At 38.2% G+C, this 16,310-nt stretch overlaps 1 protein-coding gene across 5 annotated transcripts in view; it reads right to left on the reverse strand.

Annotated features, from left to right (window-relative positions):
* Window positions 1–16,310, reverse strand: part of LOC135217968 (rho GTPase-activating protein conundrum-like) — a 355,231-nt gene that overhangs the window by 45,312 nt on the left and 293,609 nt on the right. For all 5 annotated transcript variants that reach the window (XM_064254091.1, XM_064254087.1, XM_064254088.1 and 2 more), the window contains one exon: window positions 2,441–2,513. The gene's annotated coding sequence lies outside the window, so the exon portion shown is untranslated. The remainder of the gene's footprint in view (window positions 1–2,440; window positions 2,514–16,310) is intronic.

The following is a 16,310-nucleotide window of genomic DNA, read 5'->3' on the forward strand; positions in this document are numbered from 1 at the left end:
ACGGTCACTGTTACGTAAGACTGAAACTAACTCAAGAATGATGTGGAGCTTAGCTTAAAGCCACAGGGGATTTTATTCGTCGCTCATGAAAATGGTGGGGGCATCGATTACTTATGGCCACAGGAAATTCCACAGTGGTTTCATAAAAAGCGTTGACTGGCAACACCTAATCCAGTCTTTTGGAATGGTCGGCTATTTTTCTTTTCCTGTTTTTTTTTTCCCTCTGATACAATCAGCCAAACTTTTATTGCTTTTTTTTCTCCCCTTGGTTTTTTCTTACCCTCAAAGATTGGTAAGCCCAACTATTTTCATTTTCAGGTCTGGCAACCGAACAAGTATGGCGAGACACCTGGACAACTTGAAGTTTGTTTTAAAGGATGAGGATGAAACTTACTCAAGGTGACTTGAAATACGCGCGCTAAGACTGGGATTTATTACTTATATTTGCTGCGTCATCAAATTTCTGTAGGCCAAGGGTTTTGAATACTATCTAAAGAATAGCACCGTACTGTAAGACTACAGATTTTCCACGTTGACATGTAAATAACAGATCATCTTTGCCTGCAATCAATGTATAAGAGTAATTTACATAAAAAATATTAAAGTAATATTAAGATTCTAACGGTTAAGAAAATATAAACTCAACGATCTGCGTTTCAGAATGAAATTAACGGCTTTTCAATCGTAAAAGCATCAGGCTGGGACGTCGAAATCCACTTTTTCTTCGTTAGCTTCGTCAAAGACTGGAAAGACTACTGCTTCACCAAGCAGGTTAAATTTATGAATACATTCATACATGCACATAAATATTAGTAGTTGTGTGCAAAACACAGAACTGTATACGTGAGTACACGCATAATTCAACAGACGTGCTCTGTATGGAACTTAATTCCCAACTTATTACTTATGGATGATTCAGTCAAACACAATCTGAAACCTCTTTAATAATAACCGAGTGTGATAGTATGGGTAGAAAGAGGGTACGTGCGAACACAACATACCCTAACATTTGTTCTCTTATCTGCCTCTAAAATTAGAACCTGCAGCCATAGAACCCTATATAATTAACCTTCCTCCTTGATAAAGACATTAGGACTAACCCTCCTCTCTAGCTTATCAAAAATAATAATAAGAAACCACTTAGGGTACATTCATCTAACAAACATTGCCGAAGACTGAACGGTAATACTGATATCGTTTGTTCCTCTTTATCACCATAGACTCACCTTATTTATCTTCCTTGCATCCCCATAAAATTAGGACGCGTGATAAGATACTATATTTAGATAGGGCCTAGAGGAAAACTGAAAAGAAATGGGGCTATGAGCTGACAACGCCTCTCATCACATGTGCGAGGCTACGTGGAAATACTTGAACAGAAAGAAACACGCTTACATGCAAGTAACCTAGAATGGGTGGCTCTAACGTAAAGCAAAAACAAGAAGTAAAAAGACAGCAGCCGAAGCCACAGTTATTTCTTAATTAGCTTTGACAGCTTCCTCTCTTTCCTGGGGTTTCCGGGATATTAAACCCTTCCGTTTGAACACATTTTCCACCCCACCTAACCAACTTCCTCTTTTCCTGCCAAAATTTTCAGACGAAAATTCATTCGGATCTTTCTTTTTCTCTCGCTCTCCTGTTTTCTTTCTGATTCAGAGCTACCAGCTAGTACATAAACTGCAAATCATATCTGCTTGTGTAAGAAAAGAGCCATTTTCATTGAGATTTATAAATACTTCAAAAATATAGAGCCACGATTCACTTTCCTTTTAATGAACGAGTAGAAAGAGACATAGTTACAGAGACGAGTTAAGAAGAGAATACTGATCTATGCCACGATCACTTTAAAACATTACTGTAACCCACTTCACATTCAATGATACCAATAGACGTCCGTGACGGTATTACGCTTACAAAATGGCACAACAAATTGCATTTCATGTAAAAGGAGCCATCTTATGCTCCTTCATACATTTCGCAAGACCAGACCACCTGCAAACCTTTTCCCATAGTTATCATGGTCCTGTGTTTTTAACCCTTTTTACTCTTATGACTTCACTGGGTTCTCAATTCAAACTAAGGTTCTGAAAAAGGTCTTTGAATTTCCTGTCTTACGTCTTGGTTCACTGTTCATGATTGTCCCCTTTTTCCTTTCACTTTTTCATCTGCCAATAATTCATACATTTCGACTCATCCAACAAATTAAGCAGTCCTCGTAATGACTCTAAGAAGAAATTCCGTTACCATTATGAAGCATGTTCATGCCGTATGACAAGGTATTTCCGACTTGAAAAAAAGAACAAAAAATTGCCGACACTGATGATGTAGGTTTAAGTTTTTAAGTACTCTGATAAAAAATAAAATGACTTCATTTTCTTTGAACTCTGTGTGTGTGTATGTGTGAAAGGGACAGTTATTTCAACAATGCTTAACAACTTACATGTAGATCTGTTACAGCTACAGCAATCAGAATTGAACGGAAGACACTGTCACTAGAACGTCTCTACGTGCAGCTGAAAAGAAAAAGACAGAGGAGTTATTTCTAACACATTTTGACACAGAATTAGTACAAAATTTCACTGCTGTTTCATCAATGCACTTAATAAAGTTTCATGTCAACGCTTCACTTAAAGTGTATCTTTTGATTAAACTGTGATGAACATAATGAGATCTAAATCCAACTGAAATTCCTACCAGTTGTTTTTCAGATATAAATAAGGAGGTCTCTCTCAAACTTTAATGTCACCCGGAATAAGGAGGGGAAAATGCTGTGGGGGTGATGCCTTATCCATAAATTCCATAGGTTGCTATTTAATAACGGACATCTCAGCACTCCACAAAAAATATTTACCCTTGATAATAATTAGGTAAATTAATGCTGCATTCAAGTATGAATCTGTGGGTAAGGTTATGGTTAATTCAATGGGTACTCAATAAAGTCACCGTTGGTGCATTTAACCGTACCCACTATGACAAAAAAAAAAAAAAAAAATAACAAAATAAAAATGTGACTTGCATAACCATACCCAGTTATCCAAGTCCATCATTTAACCCTTAACATCAAGGCCACGTGAGCAGCGGCAGTATGCATAAAAACGAGGCTAATGAAATGAAGATATTATCCTAGGCATTCAAAGTACCTAAGTAGCTACAGGTGAATGGGTGACTCATTTCATAAAGTCCAAATTCCAAATACGTGCGTGAAAAACTTCCAGTTACGTAAACTTGTCCAGTTCTTTTAACTTTTCATGGCAGCCATGAAAAATGAATCGCTTTAGTTAACTAGCATCTGGCAGCTTGAGTGCTACACTGATAGCGGCTGCGGCTGACGTTTGGTATAAAACAGGCGGTTCGGGAAGGCTTCACATCATTCTAAGCTAATCTTCTTGGACTAACAAGATCCTTGACTTAGTCTTGTTCTACCAAACTCTGAGGCTTGTTCCCCTTCGCTACCTGGAGCGTTAACTTTGCAACTGAAGTTCTACTGAAAGCTGTCCAAGAAAAGGGAGGAATACTGCAACATCATCTGAGCTACAGCCCGTAAGCCTTGCTAAGATAATCTGGACATTATTCAACTAGTCGACATGGATTTCCTCAACAAGAACGTTGATACCAGCATCCTCTTGGCCCCAGTTGTCATCGCTGTCTACCTCATGGTTTCATTCGAGAGTTACTTGGCCGAAACTACTGCTTTCAACTACGTTTTCCAGATGTAGAAACCTCACTTTGACTCTACTCATTTTTCGCCAAGTGTTGTTTTATGAGCAATCACCTTCTGGGACTTTAAGTACCTCCTTCAAAGTGAACAATTTATCCCTCTTTCAGCAGGATAGAAAAGGTGACTTTCTCTAAGTAAAAGTGTCCAGTCATTTTGTCTTCGAGAAGACCCTCCTCTTCATGAAAATCAACTTCAGTGTAACAGAACAAGTGACTCTGCACCGAGATTCCACCCAGCAGACAGCTATGGAAGCCTTTGCCAGCTCCGAGACGTCTAACAGCACAATGTCATCGTATTCTTCCATCTCGACTTGCAGATGCCCCGTAGCACTTCAGGACTTCGAGGTGACAAGAGCTAAAAGGACGAAAACAGCGCCAGCCGATTCTTCACTTAACCCTTTCCATCCATCTTACCAACTTGGTGATGCCAAGATGGTGGATGCCAGTGGCAACATAGTCGGGGAAGGCGATTCCCTGTTCACTTGGTTAAGAACACAACAATGGACAACCTTAAAAGGCTTCGACATCCTAAAACCATTTATCATTTTTTCTTTAATAGCTATATTGATTTTGCTCTTCGAGAGATTCGTCACGGAATCGCTAGCATTTAAGTACATTTTCCAAATGTAACCAGAAGTAGCTTCAATGCTCTTCACAATCTAGTCAAACCTATATTTAAGTTATTTTCTTACATAAAATATTATTTTTGTACCTCTGACATGCATATAAGAAATAAAAGTATGCAGTGATACAATGTATTTTACCAAACCTTCCATCTAATCCGAAACCTGAATGTGAAATCATCTTCATCTTAACAAGCACAGTAACTTCACATTTTGAAAAGTTACCCCTCATTCAATAAATCACAATTATCATTTGCATGTGGGCAATATAATAAGTTTTACTGCCCTGTCAAAAGGAAAAAGACATAAGACGGAAATTTTGCGTCATGCAAACTACACGTATAGTATAATGTAATAAACTAAAATAAAAAAAATTAAACACTTTCATAGAAGTTTATATAATAGAAAAACGAATGATCTGAATGAATTGTCACATAAAAAAAACTCCCAAAATGAACGTGAACAACCCTCCAAAAAAAGATGCTTGAAAAAAATATACAAATGCTTAGGTGAAGATAACACCGACCAAGCTCAGTAAACCAGATAAGTCCGGAAATATATATATTTTTTTTTCACCTCACTAGATGTCCTGAAAGGATACAGAATTAGTAAAAAAAAAAAAAAAAAAAAAAAAAAAAAAAAAGCTTTGATGAATGTCCTCATGATGACCTCGTTGAATCAGAAAGATGTCTGGTCTAGACAGCAACCTAGTTATTGAAACGATATTAGAGCAGACAGAGGTGACCCACATTTTAATCATTGAAACTAATTATAATTACAAAACATGACTCAAGGAGCTTGGTTTTGACTTTTTTTTTTCATTCCCGGAGTTGTAATCCAAGACCTAATTATCGAAATGTCCATCTCAAACATTACTCACCTAACCGAATTTGTTTTTGAATACAAGAATATAAGTAACTTAATATGATACCAATTAGACTCTTTACTCCACTGGTGATCTCAGAAACATGTAAACAGAATATTTTTATCTATATGAATAGTTCTAATGCAGTGCCACTTATCCATTCATTGAATAATATTGCCAGTGTCAGAACAAAGCCATTGCTATGGAAGTAATAGTAACAGACTTCCTGGTGACCATGCAGACCTCCGCTCTTTTATGAGAGAGAGAGAGAGAGAGAGAGAGAGAGAGAGAGGAGAGAGAGAGAGAGAGAGAGAGAGAGAGTATCGTGGTCTAACACCACTCCACCTGGAGTCTGGTTCCTTCCCAAATTGAAGCGCTGAATCTCCGATCACGACGTATACACACCTGTACAACGTTTCGAAAAATTATTAGGAATGAAAGCATTAAAAGTAACCATTTCCTTGACAAGCAAGATAGGTAGCTTCCTTATATTGGTTTCTTGAATAATTATATTTTTGTGACTGGCAATTAATCTTATTTCGTGTAGTTGTCTCTCTCTCTACAATACGTACACACACACACATGTATATACACATATGTGTGTATGTATGTATTCAGTTCCTCTTTATTCTTTCTCTATTACAAACGTGCGTTGAACTAACTGCTTTTGCGGTTTTCAGACTCGTGTACTAATGGATGCCAATGCCTTGAATCTTTTGAGGTCTTCCCTCTCTCCAACTCTCTTCGTTAGCTTTCACTCTTTTACGAGTCACACACCACTAGGTGTTATTTGCTAACTGCTGTCAACAGTTTCTACGTGATAAGATACCTCTAGTCTTTGATAAAGAACATTTCTGTTTATAAAGTCGGTTCGGATTCATTACCATTTTCTTTCCTTGTTTTTCCACGTGAATACTAATTAAGGCATTTTTTCTGGTCCAACTTGTTTAAAGGATCTTTTCTCATACAAGTAACAGGCATGAATGTAACAAAGGAAATATATGAAAAGATTCACATGCATTGTCAGTTTTATTTCATATAATAAAATGTGTCAAAGTATAAAAATAAATCATCTTTTTATAAATAAGTAAAGTTACGTAACAAACGTTAATGAACACAGTGACAGAGCAGCATCTTACTGACATCTGAATTACATTTGGAGTATGTAATGAAATGAGACTTCTTCAGTGAGCATGACTTCCAGTGAAAGCAAAGGGACAATGATCAGCAGCAGAAACATGAGAGGTCGTATCCGCTCCACGACTTCCTGAGAGTGAGAGGTCGTCCCACCCATATGCAGTAAGTCGCTCAGATCCTCTATGCGAGACGCCATTCCCGATCCCAGGAATTCTTGAGAACAGCCGAAGGAATTGGACGTCAGAGGAGTTGGAAGGTCAACAGGTGTAGATGATTTTCTTCTCTGATATCCCGGAAGATCTTTGGAAGTGGCTGCAGACATTCTGTCGGGACAGGAAGATGCACTTTCTGCATTCGATTTGAAGTTCACAAAAGCCGCCATCTCATTCGTCTGGGAAGCGAAATCCAGGTATAACAAATTTCAAGCTATAATGACTTGGGAGACTGCCTCTTCTTCGAATAGATGAACCTCGTTTTCTTTCCTTTATAAAATTGATACTCGGTGTCTTTGTAGCCAAATCTCGATGTTTTTCCAGTTACTCAATGAGTTGCCACGGTAGTGAGTAGTACAACTAAGCATGAATTCCAACACGGAAAAACGCCTTACATCTGAAAGACGTAGGTGAAGGCGGAGGTTTCCACAATGTAGCTTTCGAGGGCCACCAACAGATAAACGGCGAACACAACAGGAGCTAAGAGAATGCTGACATCGATGTTCTTCTGAACGGATTCCATTTCGAATATCAAAACCAGAAATCGAAAACTTGCAGCTGTCAAAAGCGTTGACTCAAAATTCTTCTAGCAGTTACTGGTGAAGAGGATGGTCTGAAGTTCAGGTGTCCTGCAGGTGTGTCAGGTTAATTCTTGACAGTGACTGTGGCTGACAGGTAGTGAATGCAAATCTCGATCTGAGATCTGTGGACTCGTCTGTGTCTGACGGTGGCAGAGTCTTGAGTGGTAGCGAATGTCATGCCGAGCTCTCTTATATACACGAGAAGGCTCGCTCCTATCTCACGCTGTTGCCATAGACTGAATTTTCTCGAGATAACTAGTTGAACATGGTTGTGTAACGGCTTTACTTACATGAAACTACAGCCAGATTTTCTCATAATAAGCAGAAATATTTTATTATACAGAATATTATCCTTAATACGGAGGCTCACGCCATTTAATTTATATCGAAAAAACAAATATTTCTCCGGCATGGAATCCCAAGAGGAATATAATTTTTATATATGATCGCTTCCTGTGTAATACTTTTCTCATATACTCTCAGGAAATGTCACTGAACTCTAATACGAAAAAGATTCTCGCGAGGATATAAAACATAAACAGAAAATATCGGGCTTGACTTGCATTACATTAGGCAGGTTTTGAAAATATTCACTTTCATGTATCCCTTCGTGAAAAAAAATTTACGGAATTACCTCTCTGTTTAAGTACATACACATATATACGCATCCACGGAAGGTATATAGACATTAACTATATGCAACAATGGATATCCAAGGTAACACCTCTTATAATTAAACTTGGCCGCTTGCGTTTGCACATGCGTCGATTCAGTATGTATACAGACACCATACTGATGCTAAATGAACAAAATTAGAAACTATTGCCACACTTCTGTACAACTTCTTTCATACATTGCATGAACGCATATCGAAATGCTCTTAATGCCTTCAGCCCTATGTGGGCACAGAGCAGACAATTATTTGATAGTGTACAGAGCCATCATGAATATTTATATACCTATACATTACGTTCCAAATTTTCGTGATTCAGTATATATATACATACATATACATACGTACATACATACAAACATATATATCTATATATATGTATGTATGTATGCATGCATGTAGATGTATTATGTATGTATGCACGTATGGTCGAACAATACAACGCAATAGGCATGGCTCTTTCCCTTGTACAAAAAAAAAAAAAAAAAAAACGATAAGGAAATGCCATACTCAACGGATGTCGACACGTACTCATGTGCCCTCACACAGAAGTGCTTCTAACTATAGGTCCTGTTATCAGAAAGTACCCTGAAACCGAGAGCAGATAAGGAAAAAAGGGTATTTATGGGGACCCCTTTGATACCGCGTGTTCCTTTATGTAAGGTCATAATCATCCATGTGACTTTCTTCATTTTGACACTCGCTCTTTCTCATTCTAACATTTTTCTGGTTATGATCACTACTATTACTACTGCTTATAATAATAATAATAATAATAATAATAATAATAATAATAATAATAATAATAATAATAATAATAATAATAATAATAATGATAATAATAATAATAATAATCCTGTGTTCATGCCACAGGCTTTCCTATTAAGGTTGCTGTTCTTGTTGTCGGTTAAGCTGGCCTTACGCCGTCACTTATTTCAAAATAAAACAAATGTTTTCCTTCTTATGGACGATGAGTTGTAAATATACGACATAGAAATATAAATCAGCTTTTAAGTGACCGCTTATTTACCCCACCAAAAAGGTTTCGTATTTCTACTTATTTGCTCTTGTCCTCACTTTTACTGTTATAACTTGCAACTGTAATACACTCACCTTTGTTACTCTAGCTGCATCAATTCAAGCACATCAGAAAACAAAATTTACATAAACATTATTGTCAATACTATTAGTCATGTTGAAATCATCTTATTCCTTATAATGCATTAGTAACTTTACTACCACCAGCAACGATATCAGTCTGGCGTTTAGCAACAAACCTCACTGGGCACGAAAGGGCAGAGGAAGGTTCAAGAGAAAGAGCTGAATGACGGAAGAAACATCTCTGGGCGAGAAACATCCTCTACTGCACAGCAATCCGTAACATGCAGTCGAAAGTTTAGACAAAAACACTATAAAATATACACAGCCGTGTTGGTACTCAATTACGACTATTATTACGCTACGTCAGTCATTGAATGGTTTAAATCCATGGAGTAATGGCGGTTATCACATCGGGTTTTCTCAAATGAAGATGGTTTACTGTTTATGACTATGTAATGTGAACAACACAAAGTAAACCAATTGAATTTGCCGATTGCAAGCAACATTTTCCACGAGGATTAATCATTTTTCTGAAAGAAAAAGAAAAATAAATCTGGGAGCCATTTACAAAAACAGTAACTAGATGAGCGACACTCCTATTACACTTCGGAATTCGTTATGAATTTAAAAAAGAAAAAAAAAACACTTCTAACAACTCGTTATTGTGTACTCAATGTACTTCCTCTCCTGAAGCTAATTTAGGCAATTTTTGTTTCAGGCTCTTGTCAACGTGTAATAAAATTGTATAAGTGATCCTCTTCATCGGCGAATAAAAGAGGCTATATTTAGTTACAAAACAAGATAAAAGCTATATTATTAGTAAGTACTCGTATTTTTAGCAACAACTCTCCTTATAAGTCCTCAAAGATAATAGGCTCTCTATATATAACCGATACTCAACCCATAGATTATACGGAACGTTGATACAGAGTAAACAGTGATGCTATTCATAGTAAGGACGCCCTGGTGTGGTTACATAAAGCGACACATTTCTTCTCTCTCGATTTCCCATCGATTCCCCATTGTTTGAGCTTATCAACGAGAGAGAGAGAGAGAGAAGAGAGAGAGAGAGAGAGAGAAAACAACTCTCACCGGCGTACAAACGAACCATCTTGTCCTCCTCGTTCTCGAACTGCGCTGTTGATGCAGTGAAGGTCAATTTCAATAACATTTCAAGACTGCGATGTCTGAACACTTCTCCGAAGTCAATTTCGAATCTGTTTTCGCAGGAATGAGTTCCTCTTAACCCGAAGCTACGTTCGGGAGTTTCCGATAATAAAAGATTGCGGATTCGGGAGTTTCCGATAATAAAAGATTGCGGGAAGTGGAAAATGCATCTATTTTTCAATGATAACGAAGAAAAATATCGAAAAATCATACTGACGCAAAGCAAAGCCTCATAAAAACTTAAGTGTCATATCGAACAACAAAATAAAGGTGCATCTCAATTACTGTTTCACTTACATGAAAGTTGACGGTTTTATCTTATTATATAAAATGATGATACATGAGTGCATGTTTTTGGTAGTTGTGTCTGTGTGATAAAACTAACATGCACAGAATATTAGAAAAACAAGTCTTGTTACTTTTTCACACATGAATAATTTAGGCTAACTCAAGAGGAAGCGTGCACGAAAACTGGGGTTGGCCAGCAGCTAGCAAAACCTCATCCCAAAATGGTTGCTTGCAAATAAAAGTTTAACGCACACTGGATTTATCCACTCTAAGAAGAAGAGGATATATATATATATATATATATATAGATATAATATCTATATATAGAGAGAGAGGAGAGAGAGAGCGAGAGAGAGAGATAGAGAGAGAGAAGAGAGAGGAGAGAGAGAGAGAGAGAGAGAGGGAGGGGGGGGGGGGGGGGGGGGGGGGGGGGGGGGGGGGGGGGGGGGGGGGGGGGGGGGGGGGGGGGGGGGGGGGGGGGGGGGGGGGGGGGGGGGGGGGGGGGGGAGAGGGGGGGGGGGGGGGGGGGCAACTGCCGCTTTAACGGGATTTGCAAGAGGCGATAAAATCCCTTGTAGGCGCACAGCATCTACACAGAATGTCGGAACGATCATGCAACCGGTCCCTTATGCCCTGTCACAAGCACAAATACTCGTACCACGTTCGTGGCGGCTTCTCTTTTACATTTTCGCAGGACCTGCTCATTTGAGTGAGTCCTGTATTTTGGCTAGCCTGAACTCGTAAATATAGTCATGGTCTTCCCTCCCGCCCCAAGCCTCCTATGAGAAAAAGGCGTCTAGCTGCTTATGGCTACAAAAATATAAACAATGATTACCACACACACACACACACACACACACACACACACACACACACACACACACACTCGTAGCATCCATTGATGAAATTCTGCATACTGATATGAAAACATTCTAAATTCCTGGGCTCTTTCCCATTTCTGTTTTTACAAGTATGTTAAAATCCTTTTTATATTCAGTTACTCTACAAGGACATGGCTGTGAGGGAAATGGCAGCTCTGTGGTGATCGATTCGGCAGGCCATTTTTTCACACTGGATCTACGGCCGTGCCCTTGTGATGTAACGAAAATATGGAACGTGATGAATATGTAAATAAAGACAAAATCCACGAAGAAAGGTGAAACAATGGAGTATCGCTGCGAGGCCTTTGTCTCACTTCCCTTCGTGAATTTTGCTTTGTCTATTAACATATATATATAATATATATATATATATATATATAGATATATATATATATATTGTATATATAAATATAATATATATATATATATATATATATATATATATATATATATATATATATATATAATATATATATATAATAAATAAATATATAATATATATATTATAATATATATATATATATATATATATACATATATATATAGATATATATATTATATATATATATATATATATTATATTAATAAAGACAAAATTCACGAAGGAAAGTGAGACAAAGGCCTCGCAGCGATGCTCCATTGTTTCACCTTCCTTCGTGGATTTTGTCTTTATTTACATATTCATCACGTTCCATATTTTCGTGACTCATACATACACACACACACACACACACCCATGGCATGCGTTGATGAAATTCTGCAGACTAGTATAAACAGAATATGAAATTCTGAGCTCTTGCCCATTTTTGTTTTTACAAGTTCATTAAAATCCCATTGATATTCAGTTACATCACAAGGGCACGGCCGTAGATCCGCGTGAAAAAATGGCCTGCCGAATAGATCACCACAGAGCTGCCATTTCCCTCACAGCCATGCCCTTGTAGAGTAACTGAATATAAAAAGGATTTTAACATTCTTGTTAAAACAGAAATGGGCAAGAGCCCAGGAATTTAGAATGTGTTCATATTACTATGCAGAATTTCATCAATGGATGCTACGAGTGTGTGTGGGAGTGTGTGTGTGGTAATCATTGTTTATATTTTTGTAGCCATAAGCAGCTATACGCCTTTTTCTCATAGGAGGCTTGGGGCGGGAGGGAAGACCATAACTATGTTTACGAGTTCAGGCTAGCCAAAATACAGGACTCACTCATATGAGCAGGTCCTGCCAAAATGTAAAAGAGAAGCCGCCACGAAACGTGGTACGAGTATTTGTGCTTGTGACAGGGCATAAGGGACCGGTTGCATGATCGTTCCGACATTCTGTGTAGATGCTATTTATATGTATGTATCTATACACACTCATATAAAAACCTATAGTACAATGTGTGTGTGTTTGTGGTATTCATTGTATATATATATATATATTTATAATCATCTATACTTCTTTCAACATTACCTTCTCCGCCCAAAAAAGAAAGACGTGATGAGTGCTGTCAACAGTAAATTTGAATACTGTGGTAGCCGTCATCTAGTAGCAGCCCTCAAAGTTGATTCGAAAAGCAGTCAAACGCTTCAGTGATTTGTCCAACAATAATTCACTTGCGCGTGGAATAGAATGACACTGCACATCTCTCTTAAAAGTAAACGTGGAGAGAGAGAGAGAGAGAGAGAGAGAGAGAGAGAGAGAGAGAGAGAGAGAGGAGGGGAGCTCGTAAACAGGAAGAGAAGGGTAGAAAAAAGAACCAGTAGCTTGTAAAGCAAGTTGCTAAACGCAGACACAGAGAGAGAGAGAGAGAGAGAGAGAGAGAGAGAGAGAGAGAGAGAGAGAGGGTAGGGGGGGGGACTGGGGAGGGACATTTGTCAACAGAGACGGGTAGAAACAAGCAGGAGTTTGCACAGCAAATTGTAATCATAAGGGTAAATCAATTAAAGCCAGTCATGATACTCCCACCTGCGCACAGGATTCAGTTTACCATAAATTTAAATAAATCTACAGGAGAAATGAAAAGTAAAAGTGAAACCATTTGTAAAGGTCTAGGGACACTTGGCATCAAAGCGTCAGTTATGTAACCTTCCTTATAAGTTACTAGACGAGTGGCTGGTACTATACCCTTGGCATAGATTTCGTACCCCGTGTTACTGGCAATGAAAACTTCGACTGCACAATGTACTCAACTACTTTTGTTTGCCAACAGAAATGTTATTAATTATAAATATTTTTTTTTCGCTGGTCGCAAAACACACACACACACACACACACACTTGTGTGTGTGTGTGTGTGTGTGTGTGTGTGGGTGGGTGTGTGTATTTCTGTCTGCACTCTTGGCAATGTCTAAATGATTCGGCATTTCCTAAGGAAGAGTGGAGGTACTGCCACGTCTCCTAATAGAGTTGCATAAGAGACGCAAGCTGACCCACATCTCTTCGGCAGAAGCACAAGGACGCTCTCGAACAAAACCCCTTTATACCAGCACCAGGACCACTGCATACCATATACCGCATTGAACCCATTCCGTTTCAACGTTAATAATGAAGTACCATTAACAATATGCAAGGGGAGGTTGCTACACAAAACAGTTCTTGCTTACAAGGCATTCTGAAATCAGGGAAAAAATGAGGTAGATGTGGAAAAAATTCACATTTACAATTATAATGGATAAGCCTGCATCAGCGAATAAAATATTCTTGTATAGAATACATTTTGCTTACAAACGAGATGTGGAATAACAAGAAGGCGAGCTCGGGTATCGCCAAATTCGAACGCTTTTGGCATCAAGGCGGAAGTAGAGAGAGAATGTCTGCGGTTCATTCCACAAAGAGCATCTTTACAGCTTTGTATTAATACTGTAAGAGATGTTTATCTCTGCTATAATACATCGTAGAGTCTCATACAAAATTTCCTCCCACCTACCCACCAACACACACACACACACTAATAGTAGTCAATGAATGTATTTCCCATGTTTTCCATAATTACGCAGGAAGCGCAAAAATAGCTGCAGGTACCGAGATTATTATTATTATTTATTTTTTTTTTTTAGTTTTGCGAAGGGAACATTCCTCTCCCATCTGATACAAATGGTCTACAAGTTTGTATCAGAAAAATATTTTAGACAGAAACATAAAGCTAGTTGGGAACAAACTTTTATTAGTTATTTTTGTACATATAATGGAATATAATTAGAAACAAAAAAGCATATTTTTTTTTACTTTTGTATATATTTTGAAAGAGTTGAATATTACAATCGTAGGTTTATACAAATTCAGTCTGTACTACATGTATTAGAATTTCGAATTGTGATGGCGTCTACCAATTCTCTTTCTTCAGTAGCCATTACGTGAGCCATCACATTGGTTCCAGTGAAATTAACAGAATGGTTTTTTTCTTTTCAAGTCATTGATTTCTCCTAAAAAGGATTTGGTGCAGTAATTACATGGTAAGCAGTAAATGGATGGTTTGGACATAAAGAGACTATGGGATGATCATCAGCTTTTTGTCCACGTTTTTGTTTCTATAAAATCCCCTACTAATACAATCATTCAAACACATTATACACACGCACATATATAATATATATATATATATATATATATATATATATATATATATATATATATATATTATAGAGAGAGAGAGAGAGAGAGAGAGAGAGAGAGAGAGAGAGAATATGTGTGTGTGTGTGTGTGTGTGTGTGCACGTGTGCGTACTGGCGCGAACACCCATTGCATGCGCAAACACCAACATGAAATCGTGGAAAAAATTCCGAGAAAGCTCAGTCTACAGTGACTGCGTTCATCCCACATCTCACTTCCTACTCGAGGCAATTCTCAACAATTTCTTCATGAAAATCAATTAAACCCTTTTGCGTTAAATCCCTCATTGGCTTCAAAAACCTCGATATATAAGGAATAATGGATATAAATATCTATTCTTTTTAAACCAAAGTCCCGAGGAATTTGCTAGTCATTTTCCGTATCTACCCAGGCCGGATACACGCATGGAAACGGGGTTTTCGAAAAATGAAAAAAAATACGGATTTTCATCGGTTTATCGAAATCAAAATTTAAAAAAAATAAATAAATAAAAATTCCTGTCCGCATATACATGTACCACCTTTTGAGTGTAGTTTACAATATTAATAATAAAAGTGAAAAATACTTAGGTTATTTTGTTTCACTTCCTTAAAAGCAAATAAAAATTCTGGATTCGACTTATTTTGGAACGCCCTTCTCAAATTAACAGAAAGGAGGGCGTCGTCAGCCAATGTCGACAGGACAAGAGAGAGAGAGAGAGAGAGAGAGAGAGAGAGAGAGAGAGAGAGAGAGAGAGAGAGAGAAATCATAACCGAAGTGAGGAGGAAGAGAAAAGTGTCTCTCCATTCCCCCTACCGCCTCTTGTTCCCTTCTACCGCCCATACGTGACTAACCCTCGATGATGGACGACTTCCTCAAACGAAAACGAAGTCTGACTTTCGTTTTGTTATTGTTGTTACCAAGCGGAGGTGACGCGGGGTACGGAGACGGACGGGGCACGGTGTGGCTGGGGAGGAACGAGAGGCGAAAATGTACCCAAATCTTGACCAAAGCAATGCCAGACGTACCCAAAGGAACTATTAGGGAGGTGCGGTCCGTTCCTTCAAGGTCAAAGTCAGGTGTGTACACACAATGCACGCACATGTGTGTACACACGTGCTTTTTTGGGTCCAATCTAGGTCCGTTTTTTGCGTACAGGGTTCACCCAGTCCGGATTGCTCACCACAATGTGTGATTCATGATTAAGGGCAGTGTTGGTATTGCCTGATTTCCTCTTATTACACACACACACACACACACAAGTGTACTGATGAACGCAATATACACTAAGTACCCCGGATGTCCCTTAGTGGTCGAGTACGACGCTACGCGAGACAAAAAATAGTATTGTTCTGATAAAATGTCACCCCTTTTACGAAATAAATACTACTATGCTTCCAAAGAACGCATAGATACTCATACATCGTGTCAATGTACGACTGTACCGAGAACAGTTATAAGCACTTATACGTCGTGAGTAAAATGCTGGG

Source organism: Macrobrachium nipponense, chromosome 9 (genome assembly GCF_015104395.2).
Source record: "Macrobrachium nipponense isolate FS-2020 chromosome 9, ASM1510439v2, whole genome shotgun sequence".
NCBI classification, from domain to species: Eukaryota; Metazoa; Arthropoda; class Malacostraca; order Decapoda; family Palaemonidae; genus Macrobrachium; species Macrobrachium nipponense.